At 39.5% G+C, this 26,321-nt stretch overlaps 3 non-coding genes across 3 annotated transcripts; 1 reads left to right on the top strand and 2 right to left on the bottom strand.

The window, feature by feature from the left end:
• Positions 1-14,783: 14,783 nt before the first annotated feature.
• trnaa-ugc lies at positions 14,784-14,855 on the top strand. Its single transcript has one exon. It is a non-coding gene; the product is annotated as a tRNA-Ala (tRNA).
• Positions 14,856-18,119: 3,264 nt separating this feature from the next.
• trnav-cac lies at positions 18,120-18,192 on the bottom strand. The gene has a single exon. It is a non-coding gene; the product is annotated as a tRNA-Val (tRNA).
• A 565-nt stretch (positions 18,193-18,757) lies between these two features.
• On the bottom strand, positions 18,758-18,830 carry trnav-cac. The gene has a single exon. It is a non-coding gene; the product is annotated as a tRNA-Val (tRNA).
• Positions 18,831-26,321: the final 7,491 nt, after the last annotated feature.

Raw genomic sequence — 26,321 nt, 5'->3', positions numbered from 1 at the left:
AACCTAGAAAATCGCTCTAGACTACACAATTATCTTTGATACACAGACGGCTATGTAGCTAGCTATGTAGCTAGCTACGATCAAACAAATCAAACCGTTGTGCTATAAAGAAATGAAATGAAAAATGTGATACTACCTGTGGAGCGAAGCGGAATGCGACCGGGTTCTTGAGTGCGGAAGTTCTATTCAGTAGACGTTGGCTAGCTGTTGGCTAGCTAGCAGTGTCTCCTACGTTAAGGACGACAAATAGCTGGCAAGCTAATCTCGGTAAATTAAGATAATCACTCTAAGACTACACGCTCTAAACTACACAATTATCTTGGATACGAAGACAGCAAAGACAACTATGTAGCTAGCTAACACTACACTAATCAAGTCGTTCAGTTGAGTGTAATAGTTTCTACAGTGCTGCTATTCGGTAGACGGTGGACGTTTGCTAGGTGGCTAGCTGCTGGGCAGATAGCAGTGTAGACTACGTTAGGACGACGAAATACGAAGTTGCAATAGAAGTGCTGACTGTTTCACTTTGTTGTCCTCTTTCTTTTCCTTTTTCTTCTAATAATAATAATAATAATGTTATCACATTATCTTCACATAAGATTACATTAAAACATGTTTTTGGTACACTTCCCGTGTTCACATGTGAAATTTGTGTGTTTTTTGCGTAAACGCCCTGCAGTTCCACACTCAAGGATCTTAATAATGCTTTAAATGCACATGTATGATTGTGCATGTGTAATGGGTTGAAAACAAAGTCACTAAAAACAGACACCCATTTGTTATTTATCCGCCCTAATTGTTTCTGTATTTGTCTTAATTAATATTAATGGGATTTTCTACATACTTTAGTGTTAGCAGTCCATCAGGCCAATAGTTGGCGCTGTTGCACTGTTGGAGCAGGAGAAACAGCAAGTTTTGGCCAAGCGCTCACCATTCTGCAGAATAAGGACCAGAACTTTACAGAGGTAAACTTTGTCTGTTCTTTTACTATTACAGGTATGTAACAGAACTTCAAACGTTCAAATATATACACAATATGTAATACCATGCTATTTAACAACTTTGTCCAGATATTATCACGTTAGGAAAGGTTTTGTTTTGGCTTTGTGTCGAACTGAGTGAGAAGAACGTGATTTACATTGAGTGAGAGTATGTTAGCTTGATGCTAGCTGAGGTAAAAAAAACATTTACGAGTCACAAAGACTATGTTTACTGAGTAGCTGACTTGTACTGGATTTTGTCTAGGAGATTTTTTATCAAGAATCCATTTGTTAGGGATTTCTGAGTTGGTTTTACATGTTATTGGTTGTTCTGTGTAAAATTGTGCTCACTAGCTGGTAAAGTGGCCGAGCACGCTCAGTCTGGTGGACTTTTAGTGCATACAGTGAGAGAGAGACGATTTTCTGGAGGTGCCACTATCTTAAAGCTGAATGTATTGTTGTCACTTTTCTATAGAGGTAGCGGTATATAGAGAAACATTCAGTTATTTATGGTTTCATATATAGGTGTTTCTATTGCGTGAATGTGAAATACATTGTGGTTTCCATGTGAAACCGTACACTAAGACAGGGTTATTTGTGGAACATTTTTGAATTCTGCTTTAGGTAAAGTGCATTTATGTTGTGTAATTCACTTGTTTGATGTGAATATTTTCAAAGTACTAACAAGAAAATAGACAATTGAACAAGAGAAAAAAAAATTCTTCAAAATAAAGCGGCAGAACTTTGCAGACGTAAACATGTGTCCGTTCTTTTTAATATTGCAGGCCACCTCAGCTACACATGTACTCTGTCTGCACACGCATGCACATACACACGGACAAACACACACTAATGTTCTCTCTCTTGTGTTTGTCAGCAGTTCATCGTGGCCCTGTAGTTCACCTCCTTCACCAAAGCTCCGTCAGGGACCTACATGAAGAGTGCCATCACTCAGAGAGACACTTTGACCTGTCCAGCTCTCTTATCGGACTCATAGACGGCAGCTTTGAGATGGGTTTCAACAATAACATTGATTTGCTTGAGAATTCATGAAGTAAAAACCAGATACAGACTACAGTATGATCCATTTTTTTTGTGGTTCAATCAGAGTCTGCTCTCAATACTGTCCAGTTTTATAGTTGTTCCTATTAATTGATTGACTGGCGTTTGTCTATGACTCTACTGTCAAACCCCTAACATTGTTTTATTTATATATGCCATTTAACAGACGCTTTTATCCAAAGCGACTTACAGTCATGTGTGCATACATTCTACATATGGGTGGTCCCGGGGATCGAACCCACTACCCTGGCGTTACAAGCGCCATGCTCTACCAACTGAGCTACAGAAGGAACACATTTATTTGATGCTATGTTGTTGCAGCCTAGTATCCAAACTGATATGCCATTCTTAGTTTAAAAAATAACAGTGTTTATAATTTGCTATTCCTGACTACTGCAGTGTTGTGGTTTCTTGCAGGTAACCTGCTGTTCCTGGCTGTGGTCAGCCATTTTGGGGCGAAGCTGCACCGGCCCAGGTTCATTGCTATGGGCTGTTTCCTCATGGCTGTAGGATCCTTCCTCACATGCCTGCCGCACTTCTTCATGGGACGGTAAAACAACTGAAATACTGGTTAAACTTGTACTTGTAGAGATACTCCAATGCGGAGGATAGTTTCACTTTAGAAATAAAGAAATGTATCCAGTTGTTGATTAATCTCAGTTAACTTCGAACTAAAGTCTTGCGTAATTGGTCAGCTGCTTGATTATGTTTTGGGGCCATACATGTTAAAAGAAGGGATTAACTTGTTATGGCTGCAATCCCGTTAACGGGATAAGTGTCATCATCAACTGCTGAATAGCATAGCGCTACATTCAATAAACATTACAAAAAAATATTTATATTCATGAAATCACAAGTGCAATATAGGAAAACACAGTTTAGCTTTTTGTTAATCCACCTGTCATGTCAGATTTTGAAATTATGCTTTACAGCGAAAGCAATCCAAGTGTTTGTGTAAGTTTATCGATCGCTCGACAAAACATTAAGTACACTTAGCATCAAGTAGCTCGGTCACGAAAATCAGAAAAGCAATTAAATTAATCGTTTACCTTTGATGATCTTCGGATGTTTTCACTCACCAGACTCCCAGTTACACAACAAATGTTCCTTTTGTTCCATAACATTATTTTTATATCCAAAATACCTCCGTTTGTTAGGCGCATTATGTTCAGAAATCCACAGGAAAGAGCGGTCACGACAACGCAGACAAATTCCAAATAGTTTCCGTAATGTCCACAGAAACATGTCAAACGTTTTTTATAATCAATCCTCAGGTTGTTTTTAAAATATATAATCGATAATATATCAACCGCAAATGTCTTTCACAGTAGGCGAGGGAAAAGCAATAGCTGTCCAAACTCTGTTGCGCAAGACTGTTGACACCTTGAGGAAGCGATAGGAAAGGGAATCTGGTTGATATCCCTTTAAATGGAGCAAAGGGAGCCTATGGCACATGGAGTTTTCAAAATAGAAGCCACTTCCTGTTTTGATTTTCCTCAGGGTTTCGCCTGCAATATCAGTTCTGTTATACTCACAGACAATATTAGAGTGTTTTCTATCCAATACTAATAATAATATGCATATATTAGGAACTGAGACTGAGGAGCTGGCCGTTTACAATGGGCACCTTTTCACCAATTTGTAAGTCGCTCTGGATAAGAGCGTCTGCTAAATGACTTAAATGTAAATGTTAAAACGTTTTCATCCAAGCTACTCAATACGGCCCCTGCAGCCATAAAAAGTTTGGACAACAAAGGCAAGGTATTGGAGTGGCCATCACAAAGTCCTGACCTCAAGCCTATAGAAAATGTGTGGGCAGAACTGAAAAAGCGTGTGCGAGCAAGCAAACCTGTCTCAGTTACACCAGCTCTGTCAGGAGGAATGGGCAAAAATTCACACAACTTATTGTGGGAAGCTTTTGGAAGGCTACCCATAACGTTTGACCCAAGTTAAAAAAATTTAAAGGCAATGCTACCAAATACTAATTGAGTGTATGTAAACTTCTGACCCACTGGGAATGTGATGAAAAGAAATACAAGCTGAAATAAATTACTCTCTACTATTATTCTGACATTTCACATTCTTAAAATAAAGTGGTGATCCTAACTGACCTAAAACAGGGGATTTTTAATAGGATTACATTTCAGGAATTGTTAAACTGAGTTTAAATGTATTTGGCGAAGGTGTATGTAACCTTCCGACTTCAACTGTATACAGTGTATATATACATAAACTCAGCAAAAAAAGAAATGTCCTCTCACTGTCAATTGAGTTTATTTTCAGCAAACTTAACATGTGTAAATATTTGTATGAACATAACAAGATTCAACAACTGAGACATAAACTGAACCAGTTCCACAGAAATTTGACGAACAGAAATGGAATAATCAAAATCAATGGTCAAAATCAAAAGTAACAGTCAGTATCTGGTGTGGCCATCAACTGCATTAAGTACTGCAGTGCGTCTCCTCCTCATGGACGGCACCAATTTGCCAGTTCTTGCTGTACCTTGTTACCCCACTCTTCCACCTAGGTACCTGCAAGTTCCCAGACATTTCTGGGGGTAATGGCCCTAGCTCTCACCCTCCGATCCAACAGGTCCCAGATGTGCTCAATGGGATTGAGATCCGGGCTCTTCGCTGACCATGACAGAACACTGATATTCCTGTCTTGCAGGAAATAATGCACGGAACGAGCAGTATGGCTGGTGGCATTGTCATGCTGGAGGGTCATGTCAGGATGAGCACCACATGAGGGAGGAGGATGTCTTCCCTGTAATACACAGCGTTGAGACTGCCTGCAATGACAACAAGCTTAGTCCGATGATGCTGTGACACACTGCATCAGACCATGACGGACCCTCCACTTCCAAATCAATATCGCTCCAGAGTACAGGCCTCGGTGTAACGCTCATTCCTTCCACGATAAACGTAAATCTGACCATCACCCCTGGTGAGACGAAACCGCGACTCGTCAGTGAAGAGCACTTTTTGGCAGTCCTTTCTGGTCCAGCGACGGTGGGTTTGTGCCCATAGGCGACGCTGTTGCCGGTGATGTCTAATGAGGACCTGCCTTACAACAGGCCTAGAAGCCCTCAGTTCAGCCTCTCAGCTTATTGCAGAAAGTCTGAGCACTGATGTAGGGATTGTGCGTGGGAAACATGGGAAACAGTGTTTAAACCCTTTACAGTGAAGTTGCTTAGCTATTTACGAATTATCTTTGAAAGACAGGGTCCTAAAAAAGTTTTTTTTTTGCTGAGTTTATATATATATATATATATATATATATATATATATATATATATATATATATATATATATATATATATATATTTACAAATTCACCACATTCATAATTTTATATGGGAATCAAAAAGCTTTCATTAATGTTCACCATGTGCTGATGTGCTCAGCACTGTCAACAGACCCCATTATGACATCACAATGTAACGGAAGCCTTGCCATGATATCATTGCTGGTTCCATCTGACAAGCAAAATTTCATTTCATGATAGATCTCTCACAGAGATAAGTTAAGTTCTTATTTTGAGAGTGTTAATATTTATCATCAATGGCTTATCGAGGGAGAAAATCAAGTGAGTTTGACAAACTCCAGAAGGAGAACTCACAGCTGAAGGGCATCATCGAAAACCTGAGGAAGCAAAACATGGCTTTAAACCAACAGGATAACCAGGACAAGTTTTCAAGTTTTGTAAGGCTCATCAGTTTTTCAAACGTTTTTCCAAAAATATCACTGTTTATTTTGTGGTTTCATAGACATACAGTAGGCCTACATCCATAAAAATCTTTAGCTTAAAAGTTTTTCATGACACACTGTAGAAACTATTTTGCCTTCTTCACTTCTGCTATACGTTTCATACTGTACCATTGTGATCCAGGGCTATCAGGAGAGCTACCCAATCGCAGAGGGCCATCGTGGCTTCATCAGTGATGCCAGACTTCTGCAGATGCAGAGAGCTGAGAGAGAGGCCATGGAAGCAAAGCAAAGAAAGATAAGTGCTATCCATGAGAATTATGTCCGGACTGCTCTCATCGGGGTTGGCAGCACCTTCGCGCACCACTTCGTCCCCTCTATTCAGTGCATTCCGCTTCCGAAAGCTCCACCGAGGCCTTTGCCACGAAGGCTTGAGCCCATAGCTCTGGCCCCACTGAAGAATGTGGTGGGGGTGGACGGAGCCCAAGTTCGACCCGGATCTCACTCTCTGGAGTCCATCCAGGTAAATAAGTCATTCAGCAGCAGTAGCGTGTGGCCTGTTCCCGTCCCTCCCACTGCAGCTCCCTCCAAGAGGGGCAAGAAGAAGAAGGGCAGGCGGGGAGTCAAAGCCCTGATAGTCCAGTCGGACCAGGGCTGTGCTGACAACAACGGACCCATTGACCTGATGGAGGAGGTGAGGGACATCAAGGCTCACCTGAAGGAGGAGGACTGGAAGGTAAGATGGACTTCGAATTTATTGTAAATGTGAAAATTTGCAGTTCAGAAATATACTTGGACTGATAAATTGCCAAAACAGATAGTGGTTCCATGTCTTAAAATCAAATCAATCACATGTGCCGAACACAACAAGTGTAGACCTTACCGTGAAACCAACAGTGCAGTTCAAGAAGAGTTAAGAAAATATTTACCAAATAAACTAAACTAAAAAGTAATAATAATTAAAGTAACACAATGACATAACAATAATGAGGCTAAATACAGGGGGTATCGGTTTAAACAGCATGATAGTATAGATCCTAGAATACAGGATCTCTCTGTATTAGTTTATGTATATACTAGTTCTATATGTATTTCTATGATGGGAGCATTCTTTTCTGGTCTACCCCAAAGGGGGTACATGAGGTGAAGGCCATGGGCAGGAGAGGTTTGGGCTCGGCCATGTCCACGGGGGAAATAGCAACCAGCTCTCTGGGAAGCCTGAGCTCAGTGGATATGAACACCCCTGCGGAGCTCCGTGACTACTTGGATGTCGGGACCCCGGTCAAGTCGCTTGACAGCCCACCCAGGCCTGCTCCCCCTCCTACCAAGCCCAGGAGCAAACAGCCTCGGCCTATAAGGTTCCTTAGCCTGCCAAAGGCTGCCACCGGCTCAGGTCAGTCCCTCTCATGTATTCACACGAATGTAAATAAGACAGGGAGATGAAGCTAGGTAGAGTGATAGAAAGACAGTAGGAAGGGAAGGGACACAAATGGCTTTAGCCCAGGGATAAGACATTTTTAGTGTTAAAAGCTACAAACAGATATGGAAATGAGTAAATACATAAATAAATACATACAGTTCATAGAGAGATAGATGTCTGATGTCAACCCATAGACAAGATGGCAGCCAGTAAGCCAAAGGGTCAAATTAAGAACCAGGCCAGATTGCAGCCCCTGTCCAACCCAGAGCAGGCCCTGACTAAGACCTTCAAGCTGCTCCACTCTGCCTCTGATGACTGGTGAGCATTCACTGTAGACAAGACCAATGGAACTAGGCTAAAGGAAGCACAGTGTAGTGTACTTGGAAAAGTAGATTTGAGCTACAGAGCGTAGAAACATCTGAAATTAAGAGACCAGAGTCCTAATTGATGAACATCATCATAATGTTTTTGGAAAATGTTGTGGAAAATGCTTACGTTTCTTTCACTGAATTGCAGGGAGAAGAAGATCGAGGGCTTGACCTTTCTCCGTGTGATGGCTCAGAACCACATGGACATACTGATGCCTAAACTCCATGATATCTGCCTTGCCATTATAAATGAGGTAGCTGTATTCATTCACTGCCCTATTCATTCATCTGCACAAATTTGCTACATTTGGAGAACAAGTCAAATTATTGTGTCATGTTTCTGATGTTCGTGGGTTGTTCTGCTCAACATTAATAGCTGGTCCTGTGCGTGTTATTATGATTCAGGTGAAGAACCTGCGCTCTGCAGTGTCCTGTGCTGCCATGGCCACACTGGGTGACATGTACGTCCACCTCCAGAGGGCCATGGACAGTGAGGTGGAGGGGACGGCACGCGTGCTGCTGCACAAAGCCAGCGAGGCCAACGCCTTCATCCGGCAGGGCGCCAACTTTGCCCTGGGTCACATGGTGCAGAGCTGCACCCCTACACGTGTCATGAATGCCCTGCTGGTCGGTGGGCTGAGGTAAAGAGGGAGAGGGTTCAATTAACACTAAGGGGTAGATCCAGACTTCCACAAATTATCCCATTATCCAAGCCTCAAAATAAAAAAGATTGAAATACTGCTAGTTTTGAATTAACTGCCCTTTTCATCAGCATGCTAGGTTATTCCATAACACTTCCGGCAGCAACTCACCCCAACGCTGGACGTCACCATTTGAATGGAATCACATTTTTTTGTTATCTCTTATACTTCCTTGTGTTGTGTACTTCTTATTTTACCATTGCGCTATTTAGATTATTTTTAGCCCTTGGTGGAGAGGTACTGTCTACTGATGTGTGCTAGCCTTTGGGGAGTAACAAGTCATTTATAAACATTTATAAAGTATATATAGTGAACACTTTAGATTAGGGGCTATTAGTGAGGCACTGAGGTGTACTCACATTCATAAATGCACCATTAATAAATACACCATTTGTGACATTTATAAATACATTTATAAATATATATATAAATGGTGAGTCAAACCATTAATCAACCATTAACAAATGCCTTGACAGTAACTCCTTTATAACTGGTTTATAGTACATTATTAGTACATTATTAATCATTTACAAATTGTGAACATACTATGATCAAACACCTCATGAACAAATCATTTAAAATAGCATTTTTAAATGTGTCAATAACTATTTATAGATTTCTTATTGACATTTACAAAGGTAGCAATAATGATTCATAAATGGTACGTAAACTCTTTACAAACAGTTTATAAATGGTATATTAAGTGACCTTAAGTCTTACCGAACACTTTGATCCATCGATGAGACTTCATCAATACAATCCATTATCATTCATCTCTGACATATAACTGATGTGCTCTGTTTTTCCTTCCTCAGCCACCGTAACGCTACGGTGAGGAGCTGCACTGCTCAGCACCTGGAGAGACTGGCTGAGGTCATGGGGGCGGCTCGTCTCCTGTCGGGGAAGAAAGACCTCACTGACCGTTTCTTGATTGCCGTCAGTAAACTGGCTGTGGACCCTGCACAGGAAGTCAGGTGGGAAGTTCCTCCTGTAAAGTAGCTTGCTTCAACATAACAGTTAAGGCCGGGATTCAATCCATGGCTCGCTATAGCACTAGATCGCCGACAATGCAGCTTTTAAAGGTAATTTAGTCTTGAGTCAACATCTGCAGCGTTTACCACGAATACAAATTGAAATTGACTTTAAAAGCCACATTGTCGTCTGTCTACAGCATCTATGCTAAAGGGTGTCATGGATTGAATTGCAGATTTTAGGTATTCCAAAACAACCACAGGTTCTCTTGGAGGGGAATAGTAATTGAAAACAAAAAGGAAAAATTCTAAACACAAATAAGTTCTACGTGGCATAGGAATATCCAAGTCCAGGCACCCATGTGGGTTTGAAAGTTAAAAAGCCAAAAGCTAAGCCGGGATGTTTTGCCGGGAGGGATGTTCTTCTCCCATCGCCAACTAGTGACCTCCTGTGGTGGGCGGGGTGCAATGCACGCTGACATGGTCGCCAGGTGTATGGTGTTTCCTCCGACACATTGGTGCTTCCAGGTTAAGCGGCCATTGTGTCAAGAAGCAGTGCGGCTTGGCTGGGTTGTGTTTCGGAGGACGCATGGCTCTCGACCTTCGCCTCTCCAGAGTCCTTACGGGAGTTGCAGCGATGGGACAAGATTGTAACTACCTATTGGATACCACGAAATTGGGGTAAAAATTACAAATGTAAATGAGTCCAAATAGTCAGTACCTGATTCAGTTTCCATCTGTTTGGTGCCTAATGAAGACAACCCTACTTGATCACAATGGTCTGAGCCAAGTGTTGTGCAGATTCGCTAAGATTTTCATAATAACGAACGGTTAAAACCCAGTTGTTATATTGTTGAGATGATTTGTAGATCAGGTCATGCGGTACATTGCTCAAACTGACCCTCTTGCAAATTCTACCTAATGTATGTCTTATTTTTTCTCAGGTTGCCATCAATTAAGTACTGTTTTTAATCACAGACAGCAGAAATGATTTGATATGTTGCACGTTTAAGATGATATTCATATCTTTTGTCCACAGGCATCATGGTCGCAATATCTTGAGCAACATGGCCACCAATGGCGATTTTCCTAAAATGTGGGACAAATTCGCTCCGAGGAAAGAGAGAGAATCCTTGAGGGAGGTCATCTCAAAGGTTAACCTCAAAGAAAGGTACATTCTCTCTGGATGATTAGAAGAAGTGTAACAAATGAGCTGATATGATTACAGAAATCCAATCCCACTGGGCAGACATCAGATCAATGTCTAGTTTTGATTTAAATTTGGGAACTCAACTAAAATGTGAAATCAACCAAAAATGCTGGTTAAAAGTTAAAAGTTGGGTGAAAAAAAATCCAATTGAGTTTTCAGCGTTGATTCACCGTCATCACGTAGATTTTCTTGTTGTTGAAATGAGGTGGAAAGGTTTATTCAACCAGTTTTGGCCCAAAGGGATGAATTTAATATACTTGTCACAACTCTTACCGAAGGTGGCTCCCCTTCCCGTTCGGGTGGCGCTCGGCGGTCGTCGTCACCGGCCTACTAGCTGCCACTGATTCTTTCCTCCCCCTCTTTGTCTGTTTATTGGTTACACCTGTTGTGTATTTGCTGATTAGTTTGGCTTTATTAGCCAGCCGACCCGCCTGCTCTTTGTGCGGGATTGTTTTGTGTAACTTGTGTGCACGTCTGTGGGTTACGTGTTTCCCATTTTGTGGGTTTTGCTGGACAGTTTAAGTCCCCATGTTTGGGGCGTTGTTTTGTTGTACGCCCTGTGTTTTCGTGGGGTTGGCTTATGTTTTGTGCATTAAATTAGCACTACCCTGAACTCCTACACCTGACTTCCTACACCTGATTTCTCACCCACTACACCCAGAATGTTACAATACTGTAAGATTATATCTTTCTGTCTTTTCTCTTTTTCAACAGGAATATCTGAATCATCCCCAACTTGACTATATATTTGTATGTAAATATTTGCACATTTCCCAACTTGACTATTATCCCCTCCAGTCCCCAAACTCCAATATTTTCTCTCATTCTAAGAAATTTGACACTATCATCCAACCCCCATGTAAATGCATCTTTAAACTGCATATGAACCACATTCAAAGCACTAAATTACCTTTCCTCGAAGCTCCTATCTGATCTACCAGCTCAATAGTGGTCTACTGAAACCATACTCACCATCTCAGGGGGTGCTCAGATCATCAACCACTGACCTCCACACCATCCTCAAAACCAGCAGTCCTCTTTTGGAGACAGATTGGTCAGTGCTCCTGTATGGCTCCAACATTGTGGATTTTCATCCAATACTTCTGGACTATGGGAACATTCTTTGGACAATAAAATTCGGTAAAATGGAAGCTGGCTCCAGTCTCAGTTTTGAGGATGTGTAACAACAATACATGTGGTTTAACTTGATGATCAGGGCCAGATTACCGAATGGGTACGCAGGGCATCTGCCCTGTGGGCCCCGACCTCCGGGGAATATCATCATAACATCCAAAATGAAAAAAATTGTGGATGTATATTACAGTACGTGGACGTTTTACAATTCGTGAGCTCGTTTCATAGTTTGTAGCCATGTTATATATAAATGTGTGCATATTTTGTAGAAATTCCTGAGCATTTAAACATTTTTAGTGGGGATGTTGTATATACATTTTCTTACTGGTGCTCTTCCATGCCGTCCTGAGGGGTGCGTCACTTGAGTAGGTTGAGTCACTGACGGGATCTTCCTGTCTGGGTTGGCGCGCCCTTTTGGGTTGTGCCGTGGCGGAGATCTTTGTGGGCTATACTCGGCCTTGTCTCAGGATGGTAAGTTGGTGGTTGAAGATATCCCTCTAGTGGTGTGGGGTTATATCCTTCCTGTTTGGCCCTGTCCGGGGGTATCATCAGATGGGGCCACAGTGTCTCCTGACCCCTCCTGTCTCAGCCTCCAGTATTTATGCTGCAGTAGTTTGTGTCAGGGGGCTAGGGTCAGTGTGTTATATCTGGAGTACTTCTCCTGTATTATCCGGTGTCCTGTGTGAATGTAAGTATGCTCTCTCTAATTCTCTCTTTCTTTCTCTCTCTCGGAGGACCTGAGCTCTAGGAACATGCCTCAGCATGATGACTCCTTGCTGTCCCCAGTCCACCTGGCTGTGCTGCTGCTCCAGTTTCAACTGTTCTGCCTGCGGCTATGGAATCCCGACCTGTTCACCGGACGTGCTACCTGTCCCAGACCTATTATTTGATCATGCTGGTCATTTATGAACATTTGAACATCTTGGCCATGTTCTATTATAATCTCCACCCGGCACAGCCAGAAGATGACTGGCCACCCTTCATAGCCTGGTTCCTCTCTATGTTTCTTCCTAGCTTTTGGCCTTTCTAGGGAGTTTTTCCTAGCCAACATGCTTCAACACCTGCATTGCTTGTTGTTTGGGGTTTTAGGCTGGGTTTCTGTACAGCACTTTGAGATATCAGCTGATGTACGAAGGGCTATATAAATAAAATTTGATTGATTGATTGACTTGTCTTTGACAAAGCTTTATAAATATACTCTGACAGAAAAAGTTCCTGCTTCCGAGCTGGCCTGTCAGAGTAGACTGGGCGTGGTTTAGACTCACCCAGCCTATCGTTGATTGTTGTCGTACGAGCTGATACCAGCCCCCGGGCGCTCCAGTTGATAGATGTAAATGTTGCTGTGTGGAGTATCTATGCGCTAATTCCCTAGATACCGTTATCACATATCTGGTTTCTGTTATTGTTAAGTTTGAGTTCTAACAAAAACAGTCTGTGGTTTGCTACACTACGTTCTGTATGTGTCCGTTTTTATGTTCTGTATTTTCCATCATGAGAAAGGCCCATGGCCCAAAAACTGTTAAAAATGTTTCAAGTCAGCTATGTTGCATAACACCTACATACATTCACACAAGCCAACAGCAGATAATATTCAATCACATATATGGTAACGGGCTATACTGCATAACACAGAAACCTCATAGTCGGCTGGCCCTCGCGACATATTCGTCGCCAGAACCACTGGCTCCAGGTCATCTGTAAGTCTATGCTAGGTAAAGCTCCGCCTTATCTCAGCTCACTGGTCACGATAACAACACCTACCCGTAGCACGCGCTCCAGCAGGTATATCTCACTGGTCATTGCAAAAATTGCTGAAGCTGGATACTTATATTTCCTTCACTAACTTTCAGTGTTGCCAACTTAGTGACTTAGTCGCTGTATTTAGCAAGTATTCAGACCCCTCTAGCGGCACAATTTCAAAAAGTGACTAGCGACAAATCTAGCGACCTTTTCTGGTGTTATTGGAGACTTTTGTCGACTCTGAAGTGAAAGCACGTATCGTTCTTACTCATCTCAACGAGCAGCGGGTGCTGGCGTGGGCCCCATCCCCGTGCCAAAGCACTCACAGTGCTTTGGCACGGGGATAGTCCTCGAGCAGCAGTCCCTTCCAGCTGCAGTCAGTGCAGGATATGTTCACCCCTCCGCGCCCAGACTGCAAATGAATCGTGCATGTTAGAAGCCGCCTCTGGCTGATCCTTCCCTGGCCTCCTTAAAAAAACACAATTAACCTGAATTAGGGCCAGACTAGTTCCTATCATTTTCTCACATTGCCATTGAAAGTTTTTTTATTGTCTCTTTTTGGTCCATTTAGATTGTTAATGTAGATTGTATAGATTTTTTTTATGTTATGGTTAAAAATGTTAATGTTTTACTGTGACTTGTTGTAGGCTCATAAGTGGACCATCAGGTTAAAAACCAAACCAAATTAAGAAAACTAAACTGAAAAACAAAAAAAATACAACTAAAAATACAATTAAAAACTAAGTTGCTCCGCCAGAGTGTCTCTTTTGGGTCACTTTTGCTGGTCCCAAGCCCGGATAAAGGAGGAGGGTTGGAATTGTGACGTTAAAAAAAGCAAAAATCGACAGAAGAAAGTTCATTTGTCATTCTAAACATATTTAGGGTGTTCTTTACTCACTTCTTGTCTCTCCCACGGCATTATTCCTCTCTCCTACAGCATCCATCACAATTACATGATCATGGCCAATTATGCAAATTAAGTGATGACGTCATTTCGTGACTTTTAGGACAGCCAATAGCTACTTTCCTTACTGAGGAGTTGGCAACACTGCTAACTTTAAACATCAGCTATCTGATCAGCTCACCGATCGCTGCAGCTGTACATTGCCCATCTGTAAATAGCCTACCCAATCTACCTACCTCATAGCCATATGGTTTTAATTTACTTTCTGCACATTTGCGCACCAGTATTTCTACTTGCACATCATCATCTGCTCATCTATCACTCCAGTGTTCATTTGCTAAATTGTGATTACTTCGCTACTATGGCCTATTTATTGCCTTTAAAAAAAACAACCTATTTTGTTATTGACTGTGCGCTTGTTTGTTCCATGTGTAACTCTGTGTTGTTGTTTGTGTTGCATTGCTTTGCTTTATCTTGGCCAGGTCGCAGTTGTGTATGAGAACTGGTTCTTAACTGGCTTACCTAGTTAAAGAAAGGAGAAATATAAAAAAATAAGAAACATTTTTTTCTTTCCCAGAAAGGGGGTGTAGCTCAGTGGTTGAGTGCATGCTTTGCATGTATGATTTCCTGGGTTCAATCCCCAGCTTCTCCATGCTTTTTTTGCAAAGACCCAACTTCTACTTTCCAGAATGTTGAAATTCTAAGCAGGAAACAGAGATGTGCTAAATCATTTGGTCTTGTAATCTGAAGAACATGCGTTCAATCCCTGTTAGTACATTTATAGAACAGAAGTGGCATGGTTGCCAACTTTTATGGCATAATTTTCAAAAACTGAAGTTCATGTTTTCGTTCCCTGTCCGTACCTGTTTTAAGAATTGCTGCTATCATTTCATTGTAGTTTCAATGGAGTGGTGTATATAAAAAGTACATTGTATTAATATTGCGTTTTATCTGGGATGGAAGCTCAGAGGGGGAGTGCATACTATATATGTATGAGGTCCTTTCTCCACTGAGTTTGTGTAACAAATTCACATCTGCACAACTACTACTTTCCAGAATGTAGATATATATGTAGAGTGGGGCAAAAAAATATTTAGTCAGCCACCAGAAAAGATGAGAGAGGCCTGTAATTTTCATCATAGGTACACTTCGACTATGACAGACAAAATTAGAAAAAAAATCCAGAAAATCACATTGTAAAAAGAAGTATTTGGTCACCTACAAACGAGAAAGATTTATGGCTCTCACAGACCTGTAACTTCTTCTTTAAGGGAACGTTTTTTTATCCAAAAATTAAAAGAGCGCCCCCTATATCCAAGAAGTGAAAACCTCTTAGGGATATGGAGACGCAAGCGTCTTTTGTGGCCAATAGCCTGGGGAAATGCATAGCGCCAAATACAAATAGTACTCGATAAAACCCAAACTTTCATTAAATCACACATGTAGGGTACTCAATTAAAGCTACACTCGTTGTGAATCCAGCCAACATGTCAGATTTTGAAAATGCTTTTCGGCAAAAGCATGAGAAGCTATTATCTGATAGCATGCACCCCCCCAAACCACCTGAACAAGATGTTAACAAAATAATTAGCGTAGCCGGCGCTACACAAAACGCTGAAATAAAATATTAAAACATGCATTACCTTTGACGAGCTTCTTTGTTGGCACTCCAATATGTCCCATAAACATCACAATTGGTCATGTTTTTGTCATTTATTAAAAATATTTCTCTATTAAAAATACGATAACTTTGGCATGTGTCAATTACCTCTGTTTCTGCCCAGTTTCGTACCAGGGACCTTTAGCATTTCAAGTGACAGTGCAGACCAAGACACTACAGAAACTGCTGCTTGAATTGTCATCAAGGAGTACACCAAATATTACAGATATTCATTGCATAAAGTCAAATTTCCCAAGTAAGGTATTTATGAAAAATAATTATCTTTTACAAATACGATAACTTTGGCATGTGTCAATTACCTCTGTTTCTGCGCAGTTTCAAACCAGGGACCTTTAGCATTTTAAGTGACTTTGCAAACCACGACACTACAGAAACTGCTGCTTGAATTGTCATCAATTAGTAAAACAAATTTGGCAGATATTCATTGCATAAAGTCAAATTTCCAAAATAAGGCATTTATGAAAAATATTTCTCTATTACAAATACGATAACTTTGGCATGTGTCAATTACCTCTGTTTCTGCACAGTTTCAAACCAGGGTCCTTTAGCATTTTAAGTGACAGTGCAAACCACGACACTACAGAAACTGCTGCTTGAATTGTCATCAATTAGTAAAACAAATTTGCAAGATATTCATTGCATGAAGTCAAATATGTCATTTATGAAAAATATTTCTCTGTTGCAAATATAATAAATATTGCTTGTGTCAATGAGCGCTGTTTCCACCCAGCTTGAACCCGGGGAATTTTCACCTGTTAAGCGAACATGATAACCACTACCCTACCAAAACTGCTGCTTGAATTGTCGTCAAGGAGTAAACCAAATTTGACAGATATTCATTGCATAAAGTCAAATTTCCAAAATAAAGCATTTATGAAAAATATTTCTCTATTACAAATACGATAACTTTGACATGTGTCAATTACCTCTGTTTCTGCCCAGCTTCATACCAGGGACATTTAGCATTTTAAGTGACAGTGCAAACCATGACCAATTTGTAAGTCGCTCTGGATAAGAGCGTCTGCTAAATGACTTAAATGTAAATGTATATGACACTACAGAAACTTCCGATTGAATTGCCATCAATTAGTAAAACAAATTTGACAGATATTAATTGCATGAAGTCAAATATGTCATTTATGAAAAATATTTTTCTATTACAAATATGATAACTTTTGCATGTGTTAATTACCGTTGTTTCTGCCCAGTTTCGAACCAGGGACCTTTAGCATTTTAAGTGAAGATTCAAAACACAACACTACAGAAACTGCTGCTTGAATTGTCATCAAGGAGTACACCAAATATTACAGATATTCATTGCATAAAGTCAAATTTCCCAAGTAAGGCATTTATGAAAAAGAATGATCTTTTACAAATACATTAATTATTCCATAAATAAATGATCACTGTTTCCGCCCGGTTTCAAAGCGGGGACCTTTCACGTGTGAAGCAAATTTGATAACCACTACACTACAGAAACTGCTGCTAGAAAATTCAGCAAGGAGTAAACCAAATTTTACAGATATTCATTGCAGGAATTCAAATTTTCAAAGTCAGGCATTTATGACAAAAATATTTCTCTGTTGCAAATATAATAAATATTCCTTGTATCAATGAGCGCTGATTCCACCCAGCTTGAAACCGGGGACCTTTCGCCTGTTAAGCGATCATGATAACCACTACCCTACCAAAACTGCTGCTTGAATTGTCATCAAGGAGTAAACCAAATTGTACAGATATTCATTGCATGAAGTCAAATTTCCCAAGTAAGGCATTTATGAAAAATATTTCTCTATTACAAATACGATAACTTTGGCATGTGTCAATTACCTCTGTTTCTGCGCAGTTTCAAACCAGGGACCTTTAGCATTTTAAGTGACAGTGCAAACCACGACACTACAGAAACTGCTGCTTGAATTGTCATCAATTAGTAAAACAAATATGACAGATATTCATTGCATGAAGAAAAATATGTCATTTATGATTTTTAAAAATCTTTTGCATTTGTCAATTACCATTGTTTCTGCCATGCCCAGTTTCGAACCAGGGACCTTTCACGTGTGAAGAGAATGTGATAACCACTACACTACAGAAACTTCTGCTTGAATTGTCATCAAGGAGTACACCAAATATTACAGATATTCATTGCATAAAGTCAAATTTCCCAAGTAAGGCATTTATGAAAAAGAATGATCTTTTACAAATACATTAATTATTCCATAAATAAATGATCACTGTTTCCGCCCGGTTTCGAACTGGGGACCTTTCACGTGTGAAGCAAATGTGATAACCACTACACTACAGAAACTGCTGCTAGAAAATTCAGCAAGGAGTAAACCAAATTTTACAGATATTCATTGCAGGAATTCAAATTTTCAAAGTCAGGCATTTATGCCAAAAATATTTCTCTGTTGCAAATATAATAAATATTGCTTGTGTCAATAAGCACTGTCTCCACCCAGCTTGAAACCGGCGACCTTTCGCCTGTTAAGCGAACATGATAACCACTACCCTACCAAAACTGCTGCTTGAATTGTCATCAAGGAGTAAACCAAATATTACAGATATTCATTGCATAAAGTCAAATTTCCAAAATATGGCATTTATGAAAAATATTTCTCTATTACAAATATGATAACTTTTGCAGGTGTCAATTACCATTGTTTCTGCCCAGTTTCAAACCAGGGACCTTCAGCATTTTAAGTGAACGTGCAAACCACAACACTACAGAAAATGCTGATTGAATTGTCATCAAGGAGTAAACCATATATTACAGATATTCATTGCATAAAGTCAAATTTCCAAAGTAAGGCATTTATGAAAAATAATTATCTTTTACAAATACATGAATTATTCCATAAATAAATGATCACTGTTTCTGCCCGGTTTCGAACCGGGGACCTTTCACGTGTGAAGCAAATGTGATAACCACTACACTAAAGAAACTGCTGCTAGAACAACTCCACCACCCACACTATGATCCAACTAGGTCAGTATGCACTCCTACACCCTCACACATGAACGCTAACATTACTGGTTTCAGTGGGAAAGATGGTAAATGGTTCAGACATTAATGGCAAACATAAAAAAACTAAGATTGCCATTGTAGACTCTGGTAACTTGGGTGACTGTTAATGTAGAGTAGGGATAGTGAGAAGTAACATTCAAGACTGAAGCAATTTTCCCCTCTAGTGGTATACTTTATACTGTACCAGGTTACTATACACACTGATAATACAAAACATTGAGGACACCTACTCTTTCCATTAGACTGACCAAGTGAAATCTTTGACCCCTTATTGATGTCACTTGTTGTTGAATCCACTTCATTCAGTGTAGATGAAGGGGAGTAAAGAAAGAATTTAAAACCTTCAGAGAATTGAGACATTGATTGTGTGTGTCATTCAGAGGGTGATTCGGCAAGAGAAGTCCTTCTGTAGCTCAGTTGGTAGAGCATGGCGCTTGTAACGCCAGGGTAGTGGGTTCGATTCCCGGGACCACCCATACGTAGAATGTATGCACACATGACTGTAAGTCGCTTTGGATAAAAGCGTCCACTAAACGGCATATATTATTATTATTATTATTATTATTTAACAGTCTTTGAACAGTAGTAGGCACCAGGCGCACCGGGAAAAGTGTGTCGAGAACTGCAACATTGCTGTTTTTTTTCACGCTCAACCGTTTCCCATGTGTATCAACAATGGTCCACCACCCAAAGGACGGCCGGCATCCTTGTGGAACGCTTAGGGCAGCTCGTAGAGTCCATGCCCAGACGAAATGAGGCTGTTCTGAGGGCATTGTGCACTCAGTGTATGTAGTCCTACATGTTTTTAAATAGTACACTATCACAAACCACAGTACAAAACCATATTTTATTTAACCTTTATTTAACCTTTATTTAACCAGGCAAGTCAGTTAAGAACATATTCTTATTTTCAATGACGGCTTGGGAACAGTGGGTTAACTGCCTGTTCAGGGGCAGAACGACAGATTTGTACCTTGTCAGCTAGGGGGTTTGAACTCGCAACCTTCCGGTTACTAGTCCAACGCTCTAACCACTAGGCTACGCTGCCGCCCCATATAAAGTGTGGGCCTGTAGTATCTGTAAATCAACTAAATGTTTTATTTTTTATTTCCATATGCAGATAATAAAGCATAATTGTTCATGTAATATTCTAATATTAGCATTATAACTCTAGGAAGAAATGGTCATAAAATCAAATAGAAGAAAAGATGGAAACAAATGTTTTTGAACTACAACTTATTTTATCTAAAAATGTCAAATTCAGTGCAAAGTATTGTAGTGCATTGGTGTCTAGATCCCTGTTGGGTGGCAAAGTGACAAAAGAATCCTGTGGAGAGAGAAAACAAGAGAATACATTAAATTAATGGGTGTTAACAAATCAGGGTTCAACAAAGCACTTTGAGTCCTCAATTCCTTCAAAAGAGAGAGAGAAGGAGAAAGGAGTATGGTCCCTGCAGTAGGACTACATGCTGGCCATGAGGTTCTCCAAGTGATACTCCAGGAGGCTGGAGAGCTCAGTGACCAGAGACTCTGGGTTAAAGTACCAGGCCAGCTGCTGGTCAAACATGTCATCTAGCAGAGCCATCAGCCCGCCCTGAAGAAACCACCACACAACACATAAAATGGCTCTGAGTTACTAGCTTATCAAGAGGAGAGAGACGATTAGAAATACTCCCCCTAATGGCATTGAAACCTGGTTAACCATGAAAATGGAAGTAAAAAGGAAGTACACTAAGAATATGGAAGTAAACAGGAAGTATTCCACAGATGTAGAGGGACCTGTGTCCAAAGCAGCATTACCAAGGTAAAGAAGTCAGAAAACATGCAACCTTCTGAGGCAAGTATGTATTAGCCAACTTTGTGTACTTTATTTGTTTCTTATACCAATCACATCCTCTCAGATCTCCACAAGTACATAGGGATTAGTTGCCCATTTAGGATAGGACTGCAGGCCATCTATCCCACCTCACACCTGTTATAATAAACACTCAAATGCAAACCTTCTGGAGCTGAGCAAAGATTAAGGAAAATAAGAAAACAGCTGTACTTAACAAATGAATGATGGGACCATTTCATGTTATTGCATTATAATGAGTTACTGCATTATCTTTCAGTTGTAAAATTATCACTTTCTGTAGGCTATGCCTGGTTTGCGCAATCATTATGCATTTGGGTCCCAAGGCTTTGTGATGACCAAAGACTACTTTTGACACGAGCCACCCTTGCCTTGTGGCGCTCAACGAAGATTGCTGACAAAACAGATGGAAGTTGCCTTAACGAGTCAAGCAAATGTACAATTTGAGAGGAATGTGATAATGTAGAGAAATGGCTTCTTTTTTTTGTTGTCAAAGTTAAATTACAAATCTCTATTTATCAAGTTACCAGACTAGCTAGTTTTAGGAGAATGAATTTGTAAATAGTCTTTCAGGGACTCCTGAGAACCAACAAGCCAGGCAGTTGTCTTGTGAAACAGTGGATGTAAAGAATCGAGCTGGCTAAAGCATTGACTGCACAATTGTAAGCTTGCCTTGCAATGCAGCTGAAGTAACATGGCTAGCTATTTAATTGCTTGAGTCGGATTAAAAATAACTGTTGCCGCTCTGGGTATGGACTCTAAAACGTAGTTCTGAACTAATATTCATACCAATCAATGAACCTCAAGTCTGAATGGCATTAATGAAGCCTAGAGTAGAATATATCTTTCATTGTGCCAAGGATGCAAGACCTATATACACAGGTATTTGAGTTATTACCACGTATGAGATTCCCATATTGTAGCCTGTACATTGAATATATTCACCGACCATATACTCTTCCCTGGCAAACAAAGGTGTTGTGTTTTTTTTTTGGGGGGGGGGGGGAATCAGGCAAAACAATGAAGGGATTTTACAGGGCCCTAATGGACTACAGACATTGACAGTGCCTAGATATTGAGGGAAACACACTGTCCATTATTGGATTTGTTCAGGGCATGGCAGGGAAGCACTAACAAACTGCCTTTAGTTCAATAAAAATACACATTATTATGGTGATAAATAAAAGGCAGTTGCTCCATGCATGACACAAGAGAACCCTCTGCTGGAGCAAAATGCTTACAGCACCTGGTATTCTCAAGCGGTCTCCCATCCAAGTACTAACCAGGCCCTACCCTGCTTAGCTTCCGAGATCGGGCGTATTTAAAAAATATATATTTTATTGTAAAAAAGCAGACAATTTTACAGCATTTCAATCATAATTAAAGGATGAACAATTCACCATTTTACAAAATCAGAAAGAAAATACAATCAATTGACATTTAAATCCCTCACTAAATCCAAATTAGTAATTGAAAACAAGTTTTCCATTTGGTAACATTCCAATAAATGTACTCCCCCACAAACTGTTTTTCAAAGTTGCCTCCACCATATCTATGTATTATCTCTATATTTTTCTCCAAAATATTCTTTAAAAATACCTCCACACTCACACATTTCCCTTCATACTGACACAAGTTCCTTCTTAATCTTACAGCATATCTAGCATGACTTAAAACATAATTAACCAAGTTAAAATTCAAAACATTACTTTTCCCATTAATACCAAACAGAAAAAATCTCCTCCATTCCACCCCATTAAAAATCTCCTCCCCCCAATGTTTCACTAACAACCCTTTTGAAAACGCATGAAACCCTCTTAATTTACTACATTCAATGAAAAAGTGCATAACATTTTCCACCCCTATTCGACAAATGTCACATTCCCTATTAATATCTCTATTGATTTGATGTAAAACCACATTAGTAAAAACCCTATTATGTTTTACTTTAAAATCATCATCTTCACATTCTATTGAATTACATTTTACATTAACATTCTTCCATATTGATTTCACATCCAAATCCACAAAAACCTTCGACCACACTTTCTCCGAGGCAGGAACTTTTATCTCCAGCAAAATACATTTACTATATACTGTTTTAACTTTCAAACCTGACAAATCATTTTTCACTCCATTACTTTCATAAAATAAAACCTGTAAACCCCCAGCTCTCTTAACCACCTCTGTATTTATTAAAAACACCCACTCCTCAGGAATACACCCCACAATTTTCTTATACATATTTCCTACAGTAGTTTTGCTTATTTCATCCCCCACCTCAACAATATTGTCATAAATAGCCTGTACAGGAAGAAACCCTGTAATAACTTCATATAAAATAACACAAATCTGTCTCATCCCAGCCCTCATAAAATATTTACAAAACAACATTGTATTATTATACTTGATTTTAGGATTAAAAAATATTGGCTGATTTAAAATATTTTCCAAAATGTTACAATCATAAGAAATGTGTGGTAAAAACTGCCCCCAAACCTCAAAAACTTCCTTGTAAAACAAAGGTATGTTTCCCAACATTTCCTGTTTTACACACATTAATAAACCATTATCCCCGATCCTCCCAACCTCCTGCAAATACTCGGTAAAAAACTTTTTCCACCCGTAATCTAATTCCCCATATAAATACTTCCGAACCATTTTCACTCTTATCGCTATTCTCCTCACCTCTAGATCCACTAACTTCAAACCCCCCTCCTCATAACCTGCAATCAAAGTTTTAAAAGCATTTTTGGCCCCCTTCCCATCCCATAAAAAATCAACTAAAATCTTATTAATTTCGGATAAAACCCATTCTGGCACGTCTAAAACATTCATGACGTGAACAAAAATTGACACCAGTAATGAATTTATAACAATAACCTTCCCCATTTATTTTAGACACCTTCCATTCCACATATTTACAACCTTCCTAACTGTATTTATCACACCACTCCATGTCAAATCCCTAGCTTCCTTTTCTTTTACCCCTAAAAACACTCCTAACACCTTAAAATAATCTTTGACCTCTTTAAAAGAAAAATTCCCCTCATTAACCTTCCCAATATACATTACAACAGACTTTTCCATATTAACTTTAGCCCCTGATGCTCTTCCATATATTTTAAAACATTCTATTACCCTTTTTACACTGTCCTCATCTCTAACTGCTATAGTTGTGTCATCTGCATATTGGTGAATCAAACTAAAACCCCCCTGTGGAGTCTGGACACAATTAATAAAATGATCCTTCTTAAGAAAAACCGCTAAAGGTTCAACTGATAAAAAATACAATAAAGCTGATAAAGGACATCCCTGTCTTACCGATCTCTCAATAGTAAAAGCGTCAGTTAAAATCCCATTGCATTTCACCCTACTTTTTGCATTTCTATATAATAATCTAATCCACCCTATTATTTTATTACCAAAGCCAAATCTTTCCAAAACCCTAAACAGAAAATCATGTTCTACCCTATCAAAAGCCTTATTTGAATCCATGCTTAACACAATACTTACACCCATCTTATCCCCATTCATTTTGTGTATCACGTCTCTAATTGTATTAATTGTGTCAGCTATGTCCCTCCCAGGAACACTATAATTCTGTGTTCGTGCAATAATATCATGTAAAACTCTCTTCATCCTATTCGCTAACATTTTGGCTAAAATCTTGTAATCCACATTCAATAAACTAATAGGCCTATAATTTTCCAATTTGACCTTACTCCCTTTATTTTTATATAAAATAATGATCATCCCTGTCACCATCGATTCTGAAACACAGTCATTCTCCTCCATATAGTGGTAAACCTCCAATAAAATAGGTGCTAAAAGACTTCCATACATTTTATAAAACTCCGCAATGATCCCATCTACACCAGGGCTCTTATTCACCTGTAAATCCTTAATCGCATCTATAACTTCATTTACTGTAATCGTCCCATCACACATCAACTTATCCTCTACATTAATTTTCACCTCCACACTATCTAAAATCTCCTGTACACACCCCTCATCCACCTCCCCTTTCTTAAATAAGTCCCTATAAAAATTCTGCACAGTCTCTAAAATCATCTACTACTTCACCCTTTACATTTTCAATCTGTCTAAGATATGTTCTCCTTTGAGTACTCTTCTCTAATCCTAGAAAAAAAGAAGTGCATTTCTCCCCCTCCAAAAAATACTTTGCTTTGCTTCTTATAATAGCCCCCTTACACTTATCTATGTCATATTTACTCAATTTAGCCTTCAACTCTAAAAACTTTTCTATATTATAATTAGGTTCACTGTCACACTTCCCCATTTCTTCATCCAATTTAGCTCTCAACTCATTTTATTCTCTTTTCATCCTACCCCTCTTTTTCCTTGCATATCTTATACTAAAACCTTTTATTTTTCCTTAAACTTGAGCCACCATAAACACTTATCATTATCTTTCTGCTTATCCTCCATTTCACATGTTATCAAAGATTTAAGTTGTTTACAATAATCCTCATCCCCCAAATAACTATCATTCATACACCACGTACCACCCCCCTGTTCCTTCCTTTTCTAAACCCACGAGAAAATTAAATACGCATGGTCACTAAAAGTTGTAAAAACATACTTAATATCGTTCATAAAATCTCTTACGCCTTCTTTAACTAAAACCATATCTATTCTAGTTTGTTTTAATTCCCCTAAAACCACCTGCCTTCTAGAAAATTCCCGTTTATCGGGATTTTCATCTCTCCATATGTCAATAATTTTTTTCTCCAACACATCACCCTTTTTAAAACCCCCCTAGATGCATCATTTCTAAAAATAGCTCCCCTTGTCATATCTAATCTGTCCATTTTCACATTAAAATCCCCCACCACAATGCAATTTCCCACACACCATCGCCCCACTTCAATAAATAAAACCTTGCGCTCTCTTTCGTTATTTGGAGCATAAACATTTATAATTCTAAAAATCCTATCCATATACTCAAAATCTAAAACTAAAATCCTCCCATTGTTATCATCATATATATGTACCACTTTGTCCACCACATCCTTCCTCAATAAAATAGCAACGCCACTAGAGTTCCCCCTACCATTATTCACAAAAATAAAATCCCTCCATATTTTTAAAACTTTTAATACACAATCATTGTCCCAATGCGTCTCTTGTAAACACAAGATATCCACGTTCTTCATTTGAACTATATTTTGAAAAATTTCCATTGTCCTTAAACCATTTACATTTAGGGACATAAAATTAACCATTAAAATAAATACCACTAAAAAAATGTACCTTCATTATCCTTTACCTGTTGACTTGTTTTTTCCCTTTTCCATCCTTTTTCACATCCCCCGCTTTCCTCTTCCTTAGGCCTCCTCTTATTCTCTCTACCTTTTCAGTGTCGTCTGTATCCGAAATCAACTCCAAATCCATCCCATCCAACCAACCAACTCAACCTCTTTCCCGTGTCCGTTGTGCTTTCTGTCTCCATTTCCGACTCCTCTATCGTTGTCAGCATCCCACTCCCCTCCGATTCCTCTCCTCCCGAGGCACCCGCATGGGCGGAGGT

Source organism: Oncorhynchus gorbuscha, linkage group LG08 (genome assembly GCF_021184085.1).
Source record: "Oncorhynchus gorbuscha isolate QuinsamMale2020 ecotype Even-year linkage group LG08, OgorEven_v1.0, whole genome shotgun sequence".
Classification (NCBI taxonomy): domain Eukaryota; kingdom Metazoa; phylum Chordata; class Actinopteri; order Salmoniformes; family Salmonidae; genus Oncorhynchus; species Oncorhynchus gorbuscha.
This window is presented reverse-complemented; position numbering and strand designations above follow the sequence as displayed.